This window comes from Protopterus annectens, chromosome 10.part0 (genome assembly GCF_019279795.1).
Source record: "Protopterus annectens isolate FY-2018-M chromosome 10.part0, PAN1.0, whole genome shotgun sequence".
Taxonomy (NCBI): Eukaryota; Metazoa; Chordata; order Ceratodontiformes; family Protopteridae; genus Protopterus; species Protopterus annectens.
In genome coordinates, this window is record NC_056744.1 from 276,749,662 (window position 1) to 276,770,709 (window position 21,048).

The following is a 21,048-nucleotide window of genomic DNA, read 5'->3' on the forward strand; positions in this document are numbered from 1 at the left end:
CACCAAGTTAAAAACCAGATCCAATTTTATTAAAACAGTGCCAAAGTTAAACACTTTTGCCCTGAACTGGACTTCATCAGAACATAAATGATAAATGATTTCTAACCTCCATATATAGTATAGATTCAGGTAATTAAATAAGTAGCTAATTAATAAATTAAATAGCCTTGACATAATTTAAGTAAGCTCTAAAAAATTCTAAAAAATTCCTTAAATCAGCATTTGCAATCTAAAAACAAATAATGTTAACAAGTAAACTATTGGAACATAATATTAAAAACTAAAATATGTTCCTTTAGAAAGACCTTCTTTACAAAAGGTAAAAACAAACAAAAGTTTAAACCAACAAATTACTGTCAAAGATTAAAGGTTCTTGTAATAAGGTTCATAATTTAGCTGCTTTCATTCTTAACACTAAATTGATAGAAACATAGTCATTCAGACCTGGTTTCTGGGTAGCGTTCAACCTGAGTTGTCAGAGGAGCTCCTTAAATTCCAGTTTACCCCGGCATCCCATGGGACAGTTTGCAATATCCCAAAATCAAGTGTCTGGAATCCTGTACAAATCATTGAATGTCTGTATAAGACAGTATTCAAGTTCGCTTTTCCTACATCATATAGATGTTCGTAAATTCTTCTCGCTAACTTCCTTTCTGTCTTTCCTACATAATATGAAAGACAGTGATTGCACAGTGCCATGTAAACTAAACCAGCTGAATTACTGTCACCTTTTCTGAAAACTATTTTTATTCTACCTGTATTACCAAGGATAATTTCCTTATAATCCGCAATGAACTGGCAATAGTTACAACTGCTGCATTTTGTGGTATCCAACGTCAACTCTTGTGTACCCCTCTCTACCTTACCTTTAATGTTAGGGTCAACCTTGTATATAAATGTGGGCTTGTTACCCAAGTGCCTGTATAGTTCTTCATCAGTTTTGAGTATAGAAAAATTATGGTTAATTATTTGCTTCACCCTACTAGTTAAATTGTCAAATGTGATAGTCATCCCTTGGTGGAACTTATGTTCTTGGGGGTTATGAGGAGACCTCATACATTTCAGTTGGTCTGGTTTACACAAGATGCATACAAATCTCATGTCCCTGTTCTCCTCTACTTGAGTCCTTAAAGACTTCAGGAGGCCCAGTGGGTACCCTCATTCCAGAAACATAGACATCATTCTGTCAAGTTTTCTCTCTAAAAGTTTTCCATCTGAAACCATCCTGGCCATCCTAACATACTGCCCCTTTTCCAGATTTTTCTTGCAATGTAGAGGATGATTGTTTGTATAATATAAATAACTGTTGGAAAATGTTTTTTTCCTAAAAATCCCAGACACTAACTCACATTGGTTAACTGAAGGTTCCAAATCCAAAAAAATGCATATTTTGTTGACTATGATTGTATGTGAACCTCAAAAAATCAGTGGTATGAGTTAGATGTCTCACAAATGACTCTATCTCTATAGGGTCTGTCTTCCAAATAAAGAACATGTCATCCAGGTACTTGACATAGAATTACCAATGGCATCCTAAATCTGAACTGAATATGAATTCAACGTGGTGGGCCTTTTTTCTAGTATTCCCAATGACATAAGGCTCAAGTGGTTCAAGGAAACCCTTTTGGAACACCACCCCCTTGAACTAATGAGGTAGTTTTTCTTGTACAGTTGATGGAACTGGTGTTGAAAAACAACGTTTTTTCTTCAAGGGGGAGTATTATAAACAAGTGAGCAGGGTATCAATGGGAGCGGTGTGTGTCCATTTTTGCCAACATTGTTATTTTAGCTTGGGAGGAAACATTCATATTCAATTCAGATATAGGATGCCGTCGGTCATTCTATGTCAGGTACCTGGATGACATGTTCTATATTTGAAGACAGACTCCATAGAGATAGATTCATTTCTGGAACAGCTAACTCATAGCACAGATTTTTTTCAGGTTCACATACAATTATAGTAAAAAATATATACATTTTTTTGATGTCGAACTTTCAATTAACCAAGGTGACTTAAAGTCCTGGATTTTTAGGAAAGAGACATTTTTCAACAGTTATTTGCATTATACAAGCAATCACCCTCTACATTGCAAGAAAAATCTGGTAAAGGGGCAGTATGTTAGAGAGGGTTACACAAGAGTTGAAGTTAGGTGCCACAAAATGTGGCAGTTGTAACTACTGATCTTTCATTATGGATTATAAGAAAATTATCCTTGGTAATACAGGTAGAACAAAAATAGCTTTCAGAAAAGGTGACAATAATTCAGTTGGTTTGGTTTACATGGCACTGTGGAATCACCATCTTTCATTTTATGTAGGAAAGACAGAAAGGAAGTTAACGAGAAGAATTTATGAACATCTGTATGATGTAAGAAAAGCGAACATGAATAATGCTTTATACAGACATTCAACAATTTGTACAGATTATCAGAGAGCTGTTTTGGGGATATTAGAAACTGTTCCATGGGATGCCAGGGGGAGGGCATGAGAAAATAAACTGGAATATAAGGAGCTCATTTGGCAGCTCAGGATGAATGACCAGGTTTCCATCAATTCAATGTTAAGAATGAGAACAGCTAAATTATGAACATTATTACAAGAACCTTTTAACTTTGGCAATCCCCCGGATTCTCAAATGCTTTCATGGAGTGCAAGATGAGTGCAGGAGTCCACGCAGGCAATATGTCTGCTGTGCGAGAGAGGAACAGCCTACAGGGGTGTGCATGAGAGATCCAGCACTAATCCTGCATGGACTAAGCTCTGGTATGCAAATCACCTCATTTGCAGGAAAAATCCATGCAAATGAGGTAATTTTGCAATCCAGGAAGCTTGCAATAGTCCGTGCAAGACTAGTGCTATCTGCAGAAATGTACTCGGTTACTAAACGAGTACATTTCTGCAAACTACAAAACGAAGCTATGACAGCTCCAAATAAAGGCTGCATATCAGTGACTAAGCATGTCCTCACCGTGGTTGGTTAGCATTCGAAAGACATGTGTGCGTAAATGGGTGTGCCTTCGTTGAAGGTTGGGCATCGAGCTGGCACCTTGGCGTTTCATAAAAATCTATTGCCAACCATTAGTGGACCAGAGTTCCACTGTGACAACCCCTTACCGGGAAAAAGCTGAAAGGCAAACAACATCAGTGACTAAGCCAAGTATAAGGCTAGTGGCATTGCGAACTGTTTAAAAAATGAAAAAATCAACTTTAATTTTTTTTCGATGATCTCGGCTGTTTAAGCATAGGACAGCAGCACGCAAATGGGATCTGGGGAAAAACTAATAAAATAAATTGAAAATGAGAATTCTAACAAAAATCAGTATTCTGCCATGCAAAGCGATGGCAGGCAAATGACAACTTGGCTAGTGAGTAGTGGTTGCTAAGGGGGGAGGCTCAGTATGGGACATAAAACTATGCATTAGTAGGCAATCCTATAAAAATGAGGGAAAGGTTAGTGAATCCCAGATTTTCCCAGGGTGTGAGGCAGGTCCCAAGAGTGTAAGAGTATAAATAGCTGGGTGCAAAACTAAGATATAGGTGACATCATGGGGGTGTGTATCAGGCATACTGTAAGTGGATTGGAGACCTGTGGCTCAAGATTGCTCCTAGGTTAGCACAGCTAAGCTAGGGGTGTGTCTAAACCTGCTTATCACACAAAGTGTAAGCAAGTGTTCTCGCTGCGCACTAGGTTTTACAGGAAGAAAAAGGAAGTTAAACCAGGAAAAAAGCAGCTCTGTGCACATATGAACACTCCATTTGCACGGCGCGCACATGGGCTTAAACAGGAAGGCAATGGGAAGGGAAAACAGCACTAGGAAGGTAATCAAGGAGAACTAGCTTAGCTGACAGGTGAAATGTATCAGAATCAGCCAATTACACATGCAGCAGACCAGACCAGCCCAGCACACCACTATAAACTATGCAAACACCATTCCCCCTTGTTTTTCCCAAAAACTCTGCACCACCATTGTATACAGATGGGGAAATATTACAAAACAAAAGCAAGAGGATAAATGTTAGGGGCTGCTTTTGCTATCATAAACCAGCATGTGCAAGAGGCCAAGGGTGGTGAGGATGTGAATGCTGCTGAGCAACCCACAGTGAGGAGATGGAGAAGAGTGTACAGACCCAGGGTAACCTACCAAGGGCTACATGAGCTGGAGATAGTGGAGCACTATAGACTGGACAGGGACTTCCTACAGCAAATTGTTGAGCTGTGCCGGCCACACCTCACACACAGAACTAATAGGGGGGAACCCATCCCAGTGGATAACAACGTATGTGTAAGCCTAAGAATACTAGCTACAGGTACCTTCCAAAAGCTGACTGGAGATATGTTGGGGATTTCACAGACATCAGCATCCAAGGTACTCCACCAGTTCCTGGATGCCATGTCAGCACATGTCGATGACCATGCATACTTCCCCATCACCTGTGAGGCGTAGGCCAGCAATATGCACCTCTTCCATCAAATTGCAGAATACCCTGAGGTAATGGGTACAATAGACTGCACCCATATATGCATTAAAGCACCACCAGGTGAGCGGGGTAGGATCTACATCAACCACAAAGGCTTCCCCTCCATCAACTGCCAGGTCGTGTGCGATGCCCAGGGCATAATAATGAATGTGTGTGCTGGCTGCCCTGGAAGCTGCCATGATTCCCACATCTGGCATCTGATGCAGCTGCACCAGACATTTGCCAATGGGGATATCCCATACGATCACCTAGTGGAGGATGCTGGATACGCACTGGAGCCATGGCTGATCACACCCATCATAGGTTCATAGGTGCATACTAGGCAATCTGCCCTAGGGCATTTATAAGCCTAGCCAGAGTGTGTTTGGCTTTCGCCACCCATTTTAAATTAATTTTGCTATGCCCTTTTTCGAGGTTAGTATACTGTGCCTCTGTCTAACAGTGACACAGAAGTGATACCCGGGGTAAACCTACAATCTTCCATCCACTCATCAAGATTCCTCTTGAAGAGGTCAATGAGGGACTCTGCCTAACCTGGACTGGGATTTTATTCCATAGTGAAGGGAGCCTCTGGATTATGAATCTGTCCCTCCAGCATGTCCTAATAATTTCATTGCTGAGGTTCAAGTCTCCCGAGCGCGTAGCTCGATGGAATTTCAATTTTCTGAGGTGCAGCATGTCCATTAATTCTGGGTTGGACATGAATTTATACGTCAGGCACAGATCGTCTCTGAGCAGGTGGTATGCCACTGAGTAGCGCTGGAGTTTCTTTAACCGGGCAGCATATGGCATCTGTTTGAGCCCTTTGATCCTCTTGGTGAGGTACTTTTGGGGTCTTTCCAGTTGCTGCAGGTGTCTGGTAAGGTACATCCCAAAAGGGGCATTGTACTCAATTATGGGCCTGATGAGGGATGAGTAAAGAGGCACGATGACCTCCCCTGATCTAGATGTGAATCCCTTCATGATTAGGTGGGCTATATCAAATGTTTTTCTAAACACTTTGGCCATGTGGTTGTCAAATGAGAGATTGATATCAACTTGGGTCCCTAGGTCCCTAATTACTTCTTCTTTACTTAATGGATTACCACCTATGTGGTAATTTGTGAGCACTTTGTTTTTGCCAAAGGGGATGACTATACACTTTTTGGTGTTTAGCTTGAGGCCATGGCTCTGGCACCAGTTGTCTGTTTCTATGAGGCCCTTTTGCATGATGCTTGTGTCAGCTGGAGAGTCGATTATGTCGCCCAGTTTGCAGTCATCTGTGAACTTGGTCAGCCACAGTCCTTCTGTGTTGGCCTGTACCTCCGAGAAATATATACCGAACAAGAGAGGTCCCAGGACCGAGCCATTGTGGGACGTCACTTGTAAATGGTTTGGAGTCTGACATGGCTCCAGCAATTCTAACCATGTGGGTTCTGTCCTTGAGCCAGTTTGCAACCCATCTAGTGACAGAGGGGTTTATATTTAAGCTGGTGAGATTATCTAGAATGCCCGAGTGGGGTATTGTATCGAAGGCTTTTGTGAGGTCCAGGTAGGCTGTGTGGACCACCTTCCCCTCATCAATGGCCTTGATGACTGTTTCAAAGAAATCAACCAGGTTTAAGAGGCAGGATCTGTCCTTAACAAAGCCGAACTGGTTAGGATCCAGTGTCTATAGGTCCCCAATATCTTTTTTTATGAGGTCCATGATGATTCTTTCCATAGCTTTGCAGACCAGGCTAGTCAGGCTTCTGGGGTGATAGTTTCCAGGATCTGTTGAGGAACCACCTTTGTGGAGAGGGACCACTTTTGCTGTACACCACTCTTTGGGTACATATCCTGTAGTAAGGCTGAGACTGAACAGTAGTTTTATGTTTGGGTTTAGCTCTTCTTGGAGTTCATGTAGGACACAGCCCGGGACACCGTCTGGTCCCACTGATGCTGTGTTTTTTGCTTTGGAGAGAGCGGCTCTTACCTGAGCATCTGAGATGTCAGTGGGGCAGCACTCTGCTGGGATAGATATTTGCCCTTTTGGAGGGGGGGGGGATTTTGCGCTGAATCTGTCAGCTAGGATGTTGGCAATGTCTGTGGGTTCGATGTATTTTTTGTCATTTTGGACTAATTCTGAGCATATCTGGGAATTCCTACCCAGGTTCCTAACATAACTAAAGAAAGCCTTGTGATTATCCTTAGTGTCCTCTGCAATTTTTCTCTCGAAGCTGGCCTTAGACGATTTTATGAGTGCCCGTAGTTTTTTGCTAATACTGATCAGAGATGCCTTCCCTTTTTGGGATTTTGCTCTATCATGTAGTAGCTTCCTCCTTCTATTGTATAGTTTGTTTATGGCTGGGGTCCACCAGACAGGACATCTGCCTTTGGAGGATTGGGTCTTGGTTTTATTTGGGATTGCATGGTCCATGCATTCCTGAAGGTGTTCATAGAATGCGTTTATAAAGGATTCTGTGGTCTGGGCCGTATTTTCCACAGGCTCGGGGGCTTTGAAGGATTCCACCTTGGTTTTGAGGAGTGTGAAATTTGCTTTAGAGAAGTTTTTCACTGGGGGTTTCTGGGCAGGGGGTGGGGTCGGGATGTGAATATCCAGTGAGATTAGTTTATGGTCTGATCTTACCAGTGAGGGATACACTTCTGGTCTGGAGTATAGAGTCCCCATGTTGGTGATGATCAGGTCCAGTATGTTTTCCCCTCTTGTGGGAGTGGCAACAAGTTGTTCCATAGCATTTGAGTTTATAAATTCTAGGAACCTTTGGGCTAGGCTGTTGGAGCTACAGTAATGCTCCCAGTCTATGTTTGGGTAGTTGAAGTCACCCAATATAATGGTGTTTGGAGAGACCTTCATATTTTCCAGTGTTCTCAGGAAGGCCAAGTGGGGTTCCTGGGTTTGAGAGGGTGGTCTGTAGCAGGCTATAAACTGGAAGGCAGTTTTACCCCCTGTTAGTTGCACATGGATAGTCTCTGATGCTTCGTGCTGTGCCACCAACCTGGAGGTGTGGGTATCTTTGATGAATATTGATACTCCCCTTCCTTTTGTGGTTTGGTCCAAGTTTTGGGGCCAAAAAGCATGGTATGAGGTATAACCTGGTAGTGCTGGGTTGCTCTCAGGAGCCTTGAACCAGGTTTCTGTTACTGCACAGATATCGATGTTCTCCATGCTAAGGAGAGTTTTAAGTGCATGCATCTTGAGGTTTAGACTTCTGGCATTGATTAGCATTACTCTTAGTTTCTTATCCATTGTGATACCTATGGAGGTGGGTTTGTCTTTTGAGCCTTGCCTAAAAAAGGCACTATGGGGGAAGCAAGAGCCTTTGCCAATATCTGAAAGCCCAGGGGTGACAGGTGCAAGCCGTCCCTAGTGAAGCATTGTGGCTTGTCGAGCATGTCATCCCAGGCTGACAGGCATTGGATCCCCTTTGAATGACACCAATACTTAAGCCAATTGTTGAAATTGATCATCTTGTCTTCATATTGTGGCATCATTCTTGGTGAGGGTAAGATGCTACTCAAGGTCAGGATCATACCGGCCTTGGCTACATGCTCAGAGAGCTCCTCCATGTCTCTTTTCATGTAGTCCTGGGAGGTACATCTCAGGTCATTCACACCAGCATGGACAATGACCGAGTCATATTTGTACTTGCCTTGGAGTGACCTGAGTGCTTTTGTTATGTGGCGGATCCTAGCACCCGACAGGCAGCTCACTATGACCTTCTCCTTGTTCAGCCTGGTGAGCAGGACGTCAGTGTGCTTGATGATAGAGTCACCTATTTCAAGTGTATCAGGTGTGTTGTTTAGCCTTAAGGGCCGTGACTGTTTGGCACACTGGCTTTGTAAGCTATGTGTTGCACTTGTTTTGTTTTGAGGTAGCAGTTGCTTGGATGTCTGCTTTGGAGGTCTCTGCTGCTTAGGCAAATTTTTATTTAGAGCCTCCAAGTATGTTTTTGTGTGTTTATGTGTTTGGTTTGCTGTCGTAGTAGGTCTATGTCAGACTGGAATTGTAGTGAGTGTGGTTTCCTTCTCCTACTGACTGGTTATGCCAGTACTGAGTTGAGAGAGCTTAGCCTCCAGTTTGGCTATATGGTTGCATCTCTCACATGTGTTGGAATTTGTTGGGAGGAGGAGAGGGTTGTCTGTGTACATGAGGCAGTTGTAACATTGCCTCAGGATTCCCAGATTCACCAGCTGGACCGGAGAGGAGATTGACAACAGACCTTTGGACATGCTAGAATAGTATTGGGAATTCCTTTATAATTGAAAAAAGGGCCAATGGGGAATAAGGTACTCAAGGGGAGTTTGTGAGGATGTAGTGCTTTTAATTTTTTAGTGCTGACTTATATAATTGCTTTAGTGAGCAAGTGCCAGGTAACTTAAATACAATGTGTTACAGGTAACTTAAATGCAAAAATGACAAACAATAACTTTCTTTCAAGTGAAACAAGGAAATAAGTACAGTAAGCAATGCAGATATCACTAGAGATCCACAGAAGCGCTGAAAAGCCATGTTTTAGGTGGAATTAGCGTTCCAGGGAAATAACAAGCAAACAAACAACAAGCATACAAACAAAGCTAGATTCAGCAGGCCTGGATCTAGTCTATGCTACAGCAAACAAGGTGTACCAATTTCAGTAAGAAACAGTTAAAATATGCAGGCACTATAAAGTCTTTAACCAGAAATTCCCAGCTCAGAAGGGCAGAGTCCAGCCTCTCCTCCCACAAGAATGCAGACCACGAACCTTCTTAATGTAAAATAACTGGTCCGAAGCCCAAGTGCTTAAACCAGAACTAATACACTTTTAGAATAACAGACACTGAGCCCTCAATCAGCAGTTCCCAACTTAGAAGGATGTAAGCTACCTGTCCTGCCACCACAGTGCTGGCCACAAACTTTCTTAATGTAAAACAACTGGTTTGAAGCCCAAGTGCTTAAACTAAAAGGTTTAGAATGAGTTACACCAAGCAGTAATAAATACAATTGAGTACTATTAAGATGATGCAAAAGCAAAAGCAAAATAAAGTAGGAAGAAACACAAATACAATAAAAGCAGATACATTTTTTGTTTGTTTTTGCATCAGAAATGCACACACACACCCGAACAAGAACTCCATAATTATGTATATGCACAAACATGAATGGGATGCTCAAGTCATGGTTCCAGTGCCTGGAGACATCTGGTGGAGCCTTGCAGTACTTACCAACTACATGTACCCAAATTGTCCTTGTATGTGCCATGCTACACAATATGATCCTGCGGAAACAGCTGCAGCAGGAACACCATGGGGCAGGGCCACACAGCCCCCCACCAGTGCCAAGGCCTGCACAAGTGCAGAGTGACTTGGAGGAGGAACAATCTGAGCCTGCCCCAGTAGGCAGTAGGAGGCATGCCCATTATGCCCAGGCCTTGGCATAGAGGCAATGCATAGCACATGCAATGACATAGTAGGGACCCAAGGAATGGCACCTCTCTTCAACTTGCACATACAGTAAAAGAGATGCCAAACATGACACTACCTGTGCTCAACTATGTATAGGGAGTGTACTATGTGCATCCAACGTAGGCAGCCCTGCAGCACCACCCTCAATACTGCGACACCCACAAGGTAAGTGACTCACACATGCCAGTTGGGGGGGTACATACCCAATAACAGTCACAGACAGCAGGATAGATGTAGACAAACACAAAGAAATGCTGTACTATGGCCTCCAAATGAGCCCCATGGGTAACCCCTACCCCAGGCCTACACAGACAGACTACAGCAGGCCAGCCAGTTAGATGTAAGTTGTGAAGGCTAGGAAGTCAGAAACTAATATGTAGGTAGAAAAAGCTAAGATCTGTAGTACACTGGTATGCCTCTAGCCAGCATGATAGGTAAGACAACAGACTGAAATGGTGTACCCGACATACCAGTACAGTCCTAGCAAATGTGTAAAAGTTTAAGGTGTGTCCCATCATCCTACATACACTTATAGTAACAGTCAGGTGTGCTCCCCCACCCCTGTGTAGAAATGTAGAAACAGTCAGGTGCCCCCCCCCCCGCTATGCCGAAAGGTAGCAGCAGTCAATGCCAAATGACCGATATATTCCCTGTAGACACAGCATGCTACCTGTCAGAGTACAACACGAAGGTCAGCACCACAATGCAAACTACCTGGACTTAATCCACACATGCAATATAGATGACCATACTGGCCATGCTCACACACTTAAACACATGAAGGCCATGTCAGCAAACACCAGTGGACCAGACATATCTGACAGCTGCAGTTCTTAGTGCAGACACATGCCGGTATGCACCACTCCTGCCTTGTACACACAGTGTATAGGAATACAGACATATATGTAAGGACAGCACACCATAATAAGCCAATGGTAGATGGACATAGATGTGTTGAAGAGGGTAACCATGACAAGGAGCCATCTGGGCCTGTCACACCCAGCACACAGCCAAAGGGCCCCAAACACATGAGGTGCAGGTGTCTCTCAATGCGGATACTAGCCACCAGTGTCTGTCAGTATAACGGCGTGTAGCATGTGCCAGCTGTGCAACATGAATGTACAAGGAAGTAGTCACCTGGTAGATGTATACATGTACCTGTGGCATATGACCCCATGTGTGCCCGCATGCGGCGTGTTAACCCCTACATGAATGTGTTACGGCCCATGCACACACCTCCCTCCCCATAGCAGTATCATGACAAGCCTGCTGAGGTCATCCAATGTGAAATACACCTTTGGGAGAGCTGTAGCTCAGTAATCCCCATGGCGTGTCCCATACCTGTGTACTGCTGTAGTGATAAACTAGTGAGGTACTAGTCCTAATCAAAGACGTGGCAACTGTGTGAGTGTGTGTTTGTGTACGTGTCTCTCAGTCTCTGACTGCGTAGAGAGAAATGCTTTTAGGCTACTCACACTCCGTACAGTTCATATACACAACTATGGCAAGGCTGCTGATGTCAATCACCTAGAAATACACCTCTGGGCAAATTGTAATCTCCATAACATGCCTTGTAACTGTGTACTGTTGTAGTGGAATAAAGTAGTGAGGTAGGTTTTCTAACCCCAGATGTGTGAATGTGTGTGTGTGTGTGTGTGTGTGTGTGTGTGTGTGTGTGTGTGTGTGTGTGTGTGTGTGTGTGTCTGACTGATTAGAGAGCAATGCTTTTTAGGCCATTCACACCCCTTACAATACATATATTCAACTTTGGCAAGGCTGCTGATGTCACTCACCTAGAAATACACCTCCGGAAAATTCCTAAACCAGTACTCTCCATAGCGTGTCCTGTAACTGCATAAGACTATAGTGTGATAAGGTAGTTAGGCAGGTGTTCTAATGACTTGGCAACTGTGTGTGTGTATGAATCTGTGTGTCTCCATCTGCCTTTGACTGAGTAGAGAACAATGCTTTTTAGGGTACTCACACTCCTTAAAATTCATATACTCACCTTTGGCAAGGCTGCTGATGTCACCCACCAAGAAGTACATCTCTGGGATGGGTGTAGCTCAGTAATTTCTGTAGCACATCCTGTAACTACGTACTGCTGTAGTGTGATTTAGAACTGTGGTAAGGTTCCATCTCCACCCATGGCAGTTCTGGATGTTTTGTGTGTGTTCCAATCTCTGTGCATAGAGGAATGCATCATAGGCTACTCACTCGCAGTATCTTTCAAATGCCCTACTTTGGCAATCCTGATTATGTCATTCATTGAGAAATACAACTTTGTGGAAAAAGGACTGTAAGAATCACTGTGGTGCGAGCTATAACTGCTCCATGCTGAAGTGTGATACAGACCTTGGTCAAGGGTTCAATACCCACACATTTCGGTTGTGGATGTTTTGTGTGTGTCTCACTGTCTGAGTAGGAGAGCAATGCATTTTAGGCTAGTCACTCACAGTACAGTTGAAATGGCCTTCTTTGGTAATCCTGCTGATGTCATTCAATGTGAAATACACCTTTGGGTAAAAAGTACTTCAGTAATGTCTGTGGCGTGTACTGTAACTGCATAGTGCTGTAGTGTACTAAACTAGCTAGGTAGGGTTTCAACTCCCAGACATGACAGGTGTGTGTGCGTTTGTAACTCGGATCCTGTGTAGACATGGGGGAGTGTGTGACACCTGTGAGCAATATGGAGGGGGTTTTACATATTTATTTTATGGTGGCCCTACTATATATCACCATGTCAACCATACAGTGATAACAGATGTAGATTAGCTGAGAGGTTGGGGTGCAAAGCCATACCCATACATGTGACATCAAGGCCAGACACTTGTTCGGCTGTGAGGGGGATGCCTATTCATACAAGACATATAGTGTGTGGGGCCTCTCAACCCCATTAACGTTGCATGAGGACATATATGTTTTATCTCCACATTATCCACGAATGTATATCCGTATATACCTATGTATGTATATATATATATATATATATATATATATATATATATATATATATATATGTTTGTGTGTGTCTATATATATATATATATATATATATATATATATATATATATATATATATATATCTTCTGGCATAATTATATGTAACCTGCCGTACATATTTACACATGTAGACGTGGACATATATATCTATAGATGTAGGCATTTGCATGTTTATATGTGTATATATATATATATATATATATATATATATATATATATATATATATATATATATATATATATATATCAATATGTTGTAACCATTTAGACCATAATATATTTACTCACACATGTTACAACTACATGCTGGAATCCATTCTCTGTACTGTTGAATGACTGGGCAGGATGATATGTTTGTGAATACAACAAGGATATGTATATCTGAGATGGCTTAGTGGTAAATCACTTTGGCTATAGTGTGCAGAGTCCTGGGTCGGATCCTAGCAGAGGCTGCTGATTTTGTTGCTAGAAAGGACAAGGGGCATTGGATGCAGTGATATTAAGGCATTTCTGAGCATTTGTAATTGGATTTGTGTGATGGTAAGCACTGTCAACCTCCGCTTATGTTTTCTTACAGTCAGTTAGCTTCAGATTTCTCAACCTCTGTAGGCATAGCTTACCTTCACGCAAACCCGTGCAAACCCACTTACTACTGCTTAACAGTGCTTACTGCTGCTTACCCCCACGCTATTTCCTTTAAAAGAAAAGAAAAAGGGGTTGATAGGAAAGTGGTGAAAATGGGGCACAAAGAGGGAAAGACAGTAGGGAAAATAGCTAGGCATGTGCAGGAAGGGTATAGGAAAAGTCCATAGCTTTCCATTTCTACTACAGCAACAGATGTGCATATACACTATATTTGCAGGTACTTTTGGACCCTCAAACCCCTGGAAGAGGGGTGAGGACAATTTATATTCATTGTGATGCCAATTAGACCACATTACATGTGTCCAGTGGACGCATGTGCAAAACGGACAGCTATGTATGGTACAAGATTTTTTTGTGGGAACAGATTGCCTTTTTTTTCTTTAGGTGAGAGTGGAATGTTGGTGGGGGGCAGTACGTATATTTGGGGAGGGAGCTTGGGTAGGTTAACAGACAAGACACACAAGATGCATACAGGGCCGGTATATGACACATGTGGGGGGGTAAACACCTTGGACAGGGAGAGGTGTTTGGAAGTTGCAAACCCATGAGCCCCCAACTGGAAACAGTGGAACTGAGGTCCCCACCCATGGGCAGTCACCACTGCACCTTCATGGCCCCAAAGGTGGCTGTGCTGGGGGCTGTGCAGGAGGGGCAGGCTCACCCTCTAATAGTGCCACTCGGCCCTCCAGCTGGCATAGCCACTCTCGATACTCCAGATCAAGCTCCCTATGCACCACAGCCTGGACCTGTTGATGGGTGACAGGTTCTCCTCCATGCCTGCTCCGAGGAGGGGGCGAGCCCCATCCCCTGCAGCGGTCCCTCCCAAAGGTGGTGCAGGGCCTATGGAGGAGGAGGTCCCAGGCTGGGCCCCAGATGTGCTGGTGCCCGGTGCCATGGCCAGCTGAGGTGGGACAGGTGGGTCCGCTGGAACCGGCCTTCCCATACGAGCTGTGTTGTTGTAGGTTTATGGCAGATATGGGTTAGTAACAGTCAACAGCATTCAGGATTAGTTATAACAGCATGCATAGGTATTCCCATTAACCCGAAACAACAGATTTAACACAGTTGCAGAGCAAGCAGAACACATGCATATATGGAACAACAGTGGCCATTACAGAAGCATGCGGGTTTCACTGATGGCAACAGGCCACCAACATGGGTGTGTTTTAACATGGCACATGCATAGAAACAAATGTGAATATTTATAAACCATTAGAACATATGCCCCAACAAATGGTTGGAGTGTACACATACCACATGAGGAGTGTCATTGGGTTATTATGGACATATGGTAGGGGTTAGAGAGAGAGAGAAATTAACAGCTAATATATCCTTGTAGTTTTCACAACATTCTTAGTCACTGCAGTGGTCTTTCCCTGACATGTATTACTACACTACACAATGGTCTTATATTGTACACTGGAATGTTTATAAATTATTATATACGTGACCTGTGTCTTACATACAGGCGTGACAGGCTGCAGGTGTTAATGCTACATATGTTGAGAATTGCTGTCATACACTTTGAGTGAGGTGCTAGAATGACAGGTCTGTTTCCATAAACAATCTCTGACTATGTACACATTTGTATATCATTTATATGTGCTTGAAAGCTGCCTACAATTCTTGGAACATCACACTAGATTTTCAGGCGAACAGGGTACCAGGCTGGTGATAAGGGCCATTTATCTGGACATGCTGGACAGACTGGAACAGTTGTGGGGTATGAATATGCATACAACTTATTATTTGAACATTCTGGCAAATTCTGTACTGTTATTGGGTGTAAGTATGCATACAGCTTTCTATCTGAACATTGTATCAAAATCTGTACAGTTGAGGGGTATGCTTATGCATACACCTTAGTAGCACTCCCAAGATACAAACCACTGCTGTGTGTGACAAAATATTATTGCTAACATCACGGTACACTGTGCTAGTAGGGAATTGATGTAAAGCTTTTGACTGTTTTCTATCTAAGTCTCCGAAACTTGTACAATATAACTGACCTCTTGGCACTTCCAACATTGTTATGCAGGACTTAATGTCCATTTTATCTGCATACCACAGTGTGGGTGACACTGCTTAGGATACAACAGTACTATTTATAGTATGGAACAGATCGGCAACATATGAAAGAAGAGTAAACAGAAGCTCTCCAGGGGTTATACCTTTTATTCACAGACTATTACACATTTATTTCTACTGCTACAACACTTTCTAAGGCTCTTATATTTATTTGTTATGACAGTACATGCAGACTGATTACTAATCTGCCTCGCAACACAGCCTTTGCAGCCTAGCATCATGGGCTTGCCGGTTTGCAGCCTGCTCATCTGCAGCTGTCAGAGAGATGCAGTGATATTTAGCCATACCTATCCATAGTATGCACAAGGTATGCAATTAGGGCATTGGCCATCTGCCGAGACTCCTGGATCCAATATTCCAGGATATCCCCCCTCCACCGCTAAAGGTCAGCATGGTAGTGCTTGACCTGCTCACCAGTCCGGGGGATACCTGTGGCATTGATGAGGTCACAGACAAGACTGTCCCAGGCCTCCATTTTATACTGCGAGCCCTGGTATTGGCCCTGCAGTAGTCTCTCCTCATGGTGTTTTACCAGGAGCCATGCCATGAGTTTTGTCTCCTGGATTCCCCAGCGTTGCACTCTAAATCATGTGCCTTCACCAACACCAGCCATTCTGCCTGCAGTAGGAAGTTACAACCAGTTATGAGACGTATTCCCACCTGTGGGGTTTATATATAGCCATTTTCCCGCACTTTCCTGTTATTGGCCAGTTTTGAAAAGGCTAAGCTATGGGCACAACTGCTTACATAAGGCTGGCACTGCTTAAAGAGGTATACCACTAGGCAGATTGAATTGGCTCCGCTACACATTGCTTACACTTACTAACTTAAGCTGTGCTGCGGTTAGCATTGCTTAATAGTTAATTAGCAGTATATTTGCCATTTAGCAATGGTTTATTCTTCATTACAGGTTATATATGTGTCTGGTATCCATGATTCATGTGTACATACACTGTATGGGGACCTGGGGACTTCTACGCTTTATTACAATCACTTGTCAGATCTATGCTTACTGCAGTACTCCATTTCACATATTTATGTTATATAGAAGGTCATACCACTTCACACTGTACATAAATTCAGTTCACATGTTTGGTTTGGTTTTGCTGTGGTGAGGATTAGTTTGTTGATACCTCCTTCATATCTATTGCCATGATGGCTTAGTGGTTAACTACTGTAACTATGGTGTACAGGATCCTGAGTTTGAGCCTTGCAGACCCAGTTTATTTTGTTGCTGGGCAGAACATAGGCCATTGGCTACAGAGTGATTAAGGCACTTTAACGCAGTTGTGAGCGGGTTTGCATGGGTTTGCGCAGAGGTAAGCACTGCTCACCTGTGGTTACAGTTTCTTACACTCAGTTAGCTTCTACTTTGCTTAATCTATGTAGGCAATGCTTACCCCCTGCACAAACGTACTTAAACATGCTTACTACTGCTTATTTTTGTTTAAACTTGCTTACTAGTGCCTTATTCATTATGACACTGACACTTCACATGTGCATTTAATGCAATACTCCAGTTCACATTTAAATGTTATTATGTAGGATATACGGCAAAAAGATGTAAAAATATGTTCATATACATATTTCTCATGGAAAATAATATGTGCTGCAGTAAGACTTAAACCGGGAACGCCTGTTCATTAGGCAGATGCCCTAACTACTACTCTATTGCTGTGCTGCTTCATTTGCATATATATTCCTTGTTATCCCCTTCAGCCTTTTCAGCTGCTTTAACCACAGCTAAGTGATGGGCACAACTGTGCACCTATGGTTAGCTGTACTCGGGGTTTTAGAAAAAATAAATAAAGGGTTTATTCATTTTATTTGAATGTACTGTTGCTGTTGAACACATGGGCACTGTTGGGGATATGCGGACACTTATGAGCGGGCTGGCTCATTTATTTACACATTCTTCTGTTCTACTTTGGAGGAGCATGTTTATTCTGACAGCTCTGCTCTCAGACACGCCCCCTGCACTCTGCTCTGTGTAGCATTAGGAGTTCAGGCAGTGCGCCTTCATTAATAAGCATGGTGCACTGCCGTCCTCCTCTTAAACTGCCGTTTAGTAAATCCGGGGGAATAATTTTCTGGTTTAATCTTTTTGTTTGTTTTTACCTTTGGTAAAGGAGGTATTTCTAAAAGAACATATTTTATTTTTTTATATTATGTTCCAGTCATTTACTTGTTAACATTATTTGTTTTTAGATTGCAAATGCTGATTTAGGGAATTTTTTAGAATTCTTTTATTGCTTATTTAAATGCTGTTGATGCTATTTAATTTATTAACTAGCTAATTGTTTAATTATCTGAATGTATACTATATATGGAGGTTAGGAATCATTTGTCATTTATATTCTGATGAAGTCCAGTTCAGGACAAAAGTATTTAACTTTGGCACTATTTTAATAAAATTAGATCCGGTTCTTAACTTGTCCAGCCTGACATGGATTTTGTTGGTCTGTTGGTTCTGATTTTATCGTCCTATCTTTTAGCATGCCATTTTTAACTTTGCAGAAAAAATGAAAAAGCACTAACAGAATTCAACTAATCATTCTTTGCATATGATTAAAAGTAAATGGACAAAAATATTTTGTTTTGAAAAGAAGACACAGAATAAGACCATTCTAAACATGTAAACCAAGTTGAGAGACACCGATGCTTCCTCACTTAAAGGATTTCAGTTCTTACTTCATTTAGTTTCCAAGATAAAATTAGAGCCTTATTCACCTACTCGGTCTCACAAGGTCTTCAGAAGGGAGACATGGGCTTCAGAAGAATGATATGTACTTAGTCTTCCATGCAATGAATGACCCCCCGAACTCTTTGAACTACTTCACCTAAACAATAAAAATGGCAAGTGAAGCACACTATTAAGAGAACTTAACTTATACTACAATTCTAACAATACAAGCTGGTATGACTGGTACCTAGCCTAGAACATGCCTTTTCTGGAATAGGCTTCCCTTACATTTCAGGCAGAATATTTCTCTTGCTGCCTTAAAATATCTGATGAATGTATAGGTGTTTGTAAATTTTCACCAGGGATATGTGGGAAAAATCTACATAATGACAGAGACCATTCATCTCCACACCTGCTTGAGTGATACAGTTGAGCGTATGGGTTGCTGTAAGCTTATTTAGAACCTGCAAACTTATTTCAAGAACTTTAATGGAAATATGAAACCAGTATATATGTATGTATATATTTATTTATCTATTTACTTACTTATGTTGACTGAGATCTTCTAACTTGTCAGAATGCCCCTATTCAGCTGAGGCCCTGGGAGAAAAGTTCCATAAACACATACATATATAAATATATAAGTTTGAAAAGTTAACAGAGTTACAAAAACAATAGCCCCTTTCCAAAATTAGGTAAATTGCAATTTTTAGAAGGCATCAAGTTCTTCAATCAGGGTCGCTTCACTTCTTTCCCTACCAGGTAGTCCTATGCATGAACAGATGCATGCCGTTTTGTCCTAGGATAGAACACTGAGGCAAAATATACAATGTCATTTTGAGGAGTGTGAAAAGTAATATTATACAGACATTTGAATCAGCACAGCCTATTCTGTTGGTTGCAGCAGATGTCTCTCCAAATGACCAGCTTAGAACAGAGAAACTATTTATAAGCAGTGTACCTTGTGGATATATTTTTCCAATATGCAGACTTCAATCTGATAAAACACAAATACCACTAGCTGTTGTCACTAGTGGCATTTTCAATCTGATAAAAGCCTTATCACCTTTTTAGGTATTTAAAAGCAATTTTTTTCCAGATCTAGCCACTGATGCTTATAGATGTTAGCTTCAGAAATTGATTATTTCAGTCTAACTATAGCAGCAAAAACCATAGACTGGATTTACTAACTGATGTAGAATTATTCTGGTAAAATTAGTGACAGATTCCTAAGTCTTTACCTAATCTTGCTTAACTGTCTTTGTGCAGCAGTTACACTGCTGTTATGAAGCTCACACTATGTGTTTTCTTCAGACTATTAGCATAGGATATAATGTTTGCATGAGTGGTTGAGGACCTGGTTAAAATTAACATGCAGGGTGCAGGAGTAACCAGACAGAGTAAGAAGAACCAAGTGACCAGCATATAGCCGACTACTTCATTACGAGGAGACTATGGGCTCATTGCTGCATATTCGGGGTGTGGTGGGGGTGGGAGAGGTGGTGTGCAACAGATTTATGTTGACTCGCTAGTTGTATAGTTTGTAGTTATTGTCATAACAAGCTGGCATGTGACAGAATATTCATACATCTCAGCCATGAAGTAGCACATAGATGGCTAAATACATTACAGTAAAAGGCCCTCCATTCCCTGCATTATGATAGCTCTATGACCCAGTCTACGTCTTTCATCATATGGTAAATTTTGTAAGGGAAGCTATGAGTCATAGTGATAAATCTTAAATGGTAGAAATTATATAAAGTCAAAAGCAGGCCAAAAAAAGACATGTTTTTAATTCCATATGTGAATAAACACTCATAGAGTTGTTCCACAATTTGTTCTTCAAGTATGTCGGACATTTCAGTTGGAAACAGCTAACCTAGTAAATGTGAAAACAAACTGTTGCAGATGCGAGAAACCAAGAAAAACAAACTGTGTCAAGGTAATCAAAAAGTCACAAGGTCCTCTCCACGATAGTTAATCTGAACGCACCTTTTATTAAAAAACAAGCAACGTTTTCGCTACAACCTCTGTTGTAGCTTCCTCAGAATGTAAAATGGAAACATTGTCAGTTACATTTTAAACATAAAAGCGCGCCAATATTGGTGCGCATAAAAATTGTTAAAAACATATTACATAAAAATAAACCGTAATAACCGTATTGCAAACAAGTGTTGAAACATGTCCCTGCTCCATTTATACAACCTAGGTTCCCCATTGGAACTCAAAGAACATAATTATAAATGTATATAAACTGCTTGTGACCAGTAGACAATCCCTGTCAGGTCAATGTTTACGTAGAAAGGTAAACAATGCAGGTGGATCTGTAAATGTCATGAGAAAGATTACTCAGTCTTATTACAAGAAACACAAATGTTCGGACCTTGCGGTTTCACATTATCAATAAACCGCACTTGTCCCTACCTAAAAAATACTGAAAGAACAAAGTCGTCAATCTTACGACAAATAACGTACCTCCCAGGACTTAAAGAGTCGTAGTTAAAACAAAAGGAACAGGCAGATATAATGCAACATTAGTAAGTCAATTTACCATACAATCAAGTGACTTAAATCTATCACCCACTAACGTCGATGTTCTTTAAAATAACAAACTTTAAACATAATTTCTAAATGTTTGTGAAAAAACAATATTATACTCTATTGTAGCCACTCCGCTATAAAGTCAAACTGCATATGACAGCGGCCGCCAAACGGAAGTAGCTGTG

General features: G+C 41.8%; 1 protein-coding gene across 5 annotated transcripts in view; it reads right to left on the reverse strand.

Annotated features, from left to right (window-relative positions):
* The window catches only part of LOC122813046 (inward rectifier potassium channel 16-like), a 1,081,538-nt gene that overhangs the window by 2,489 nt on the left and 1,058,001 nt on the right, over positions 1-21,048 (reverse strand). The window lies entirely within an intron of this gene.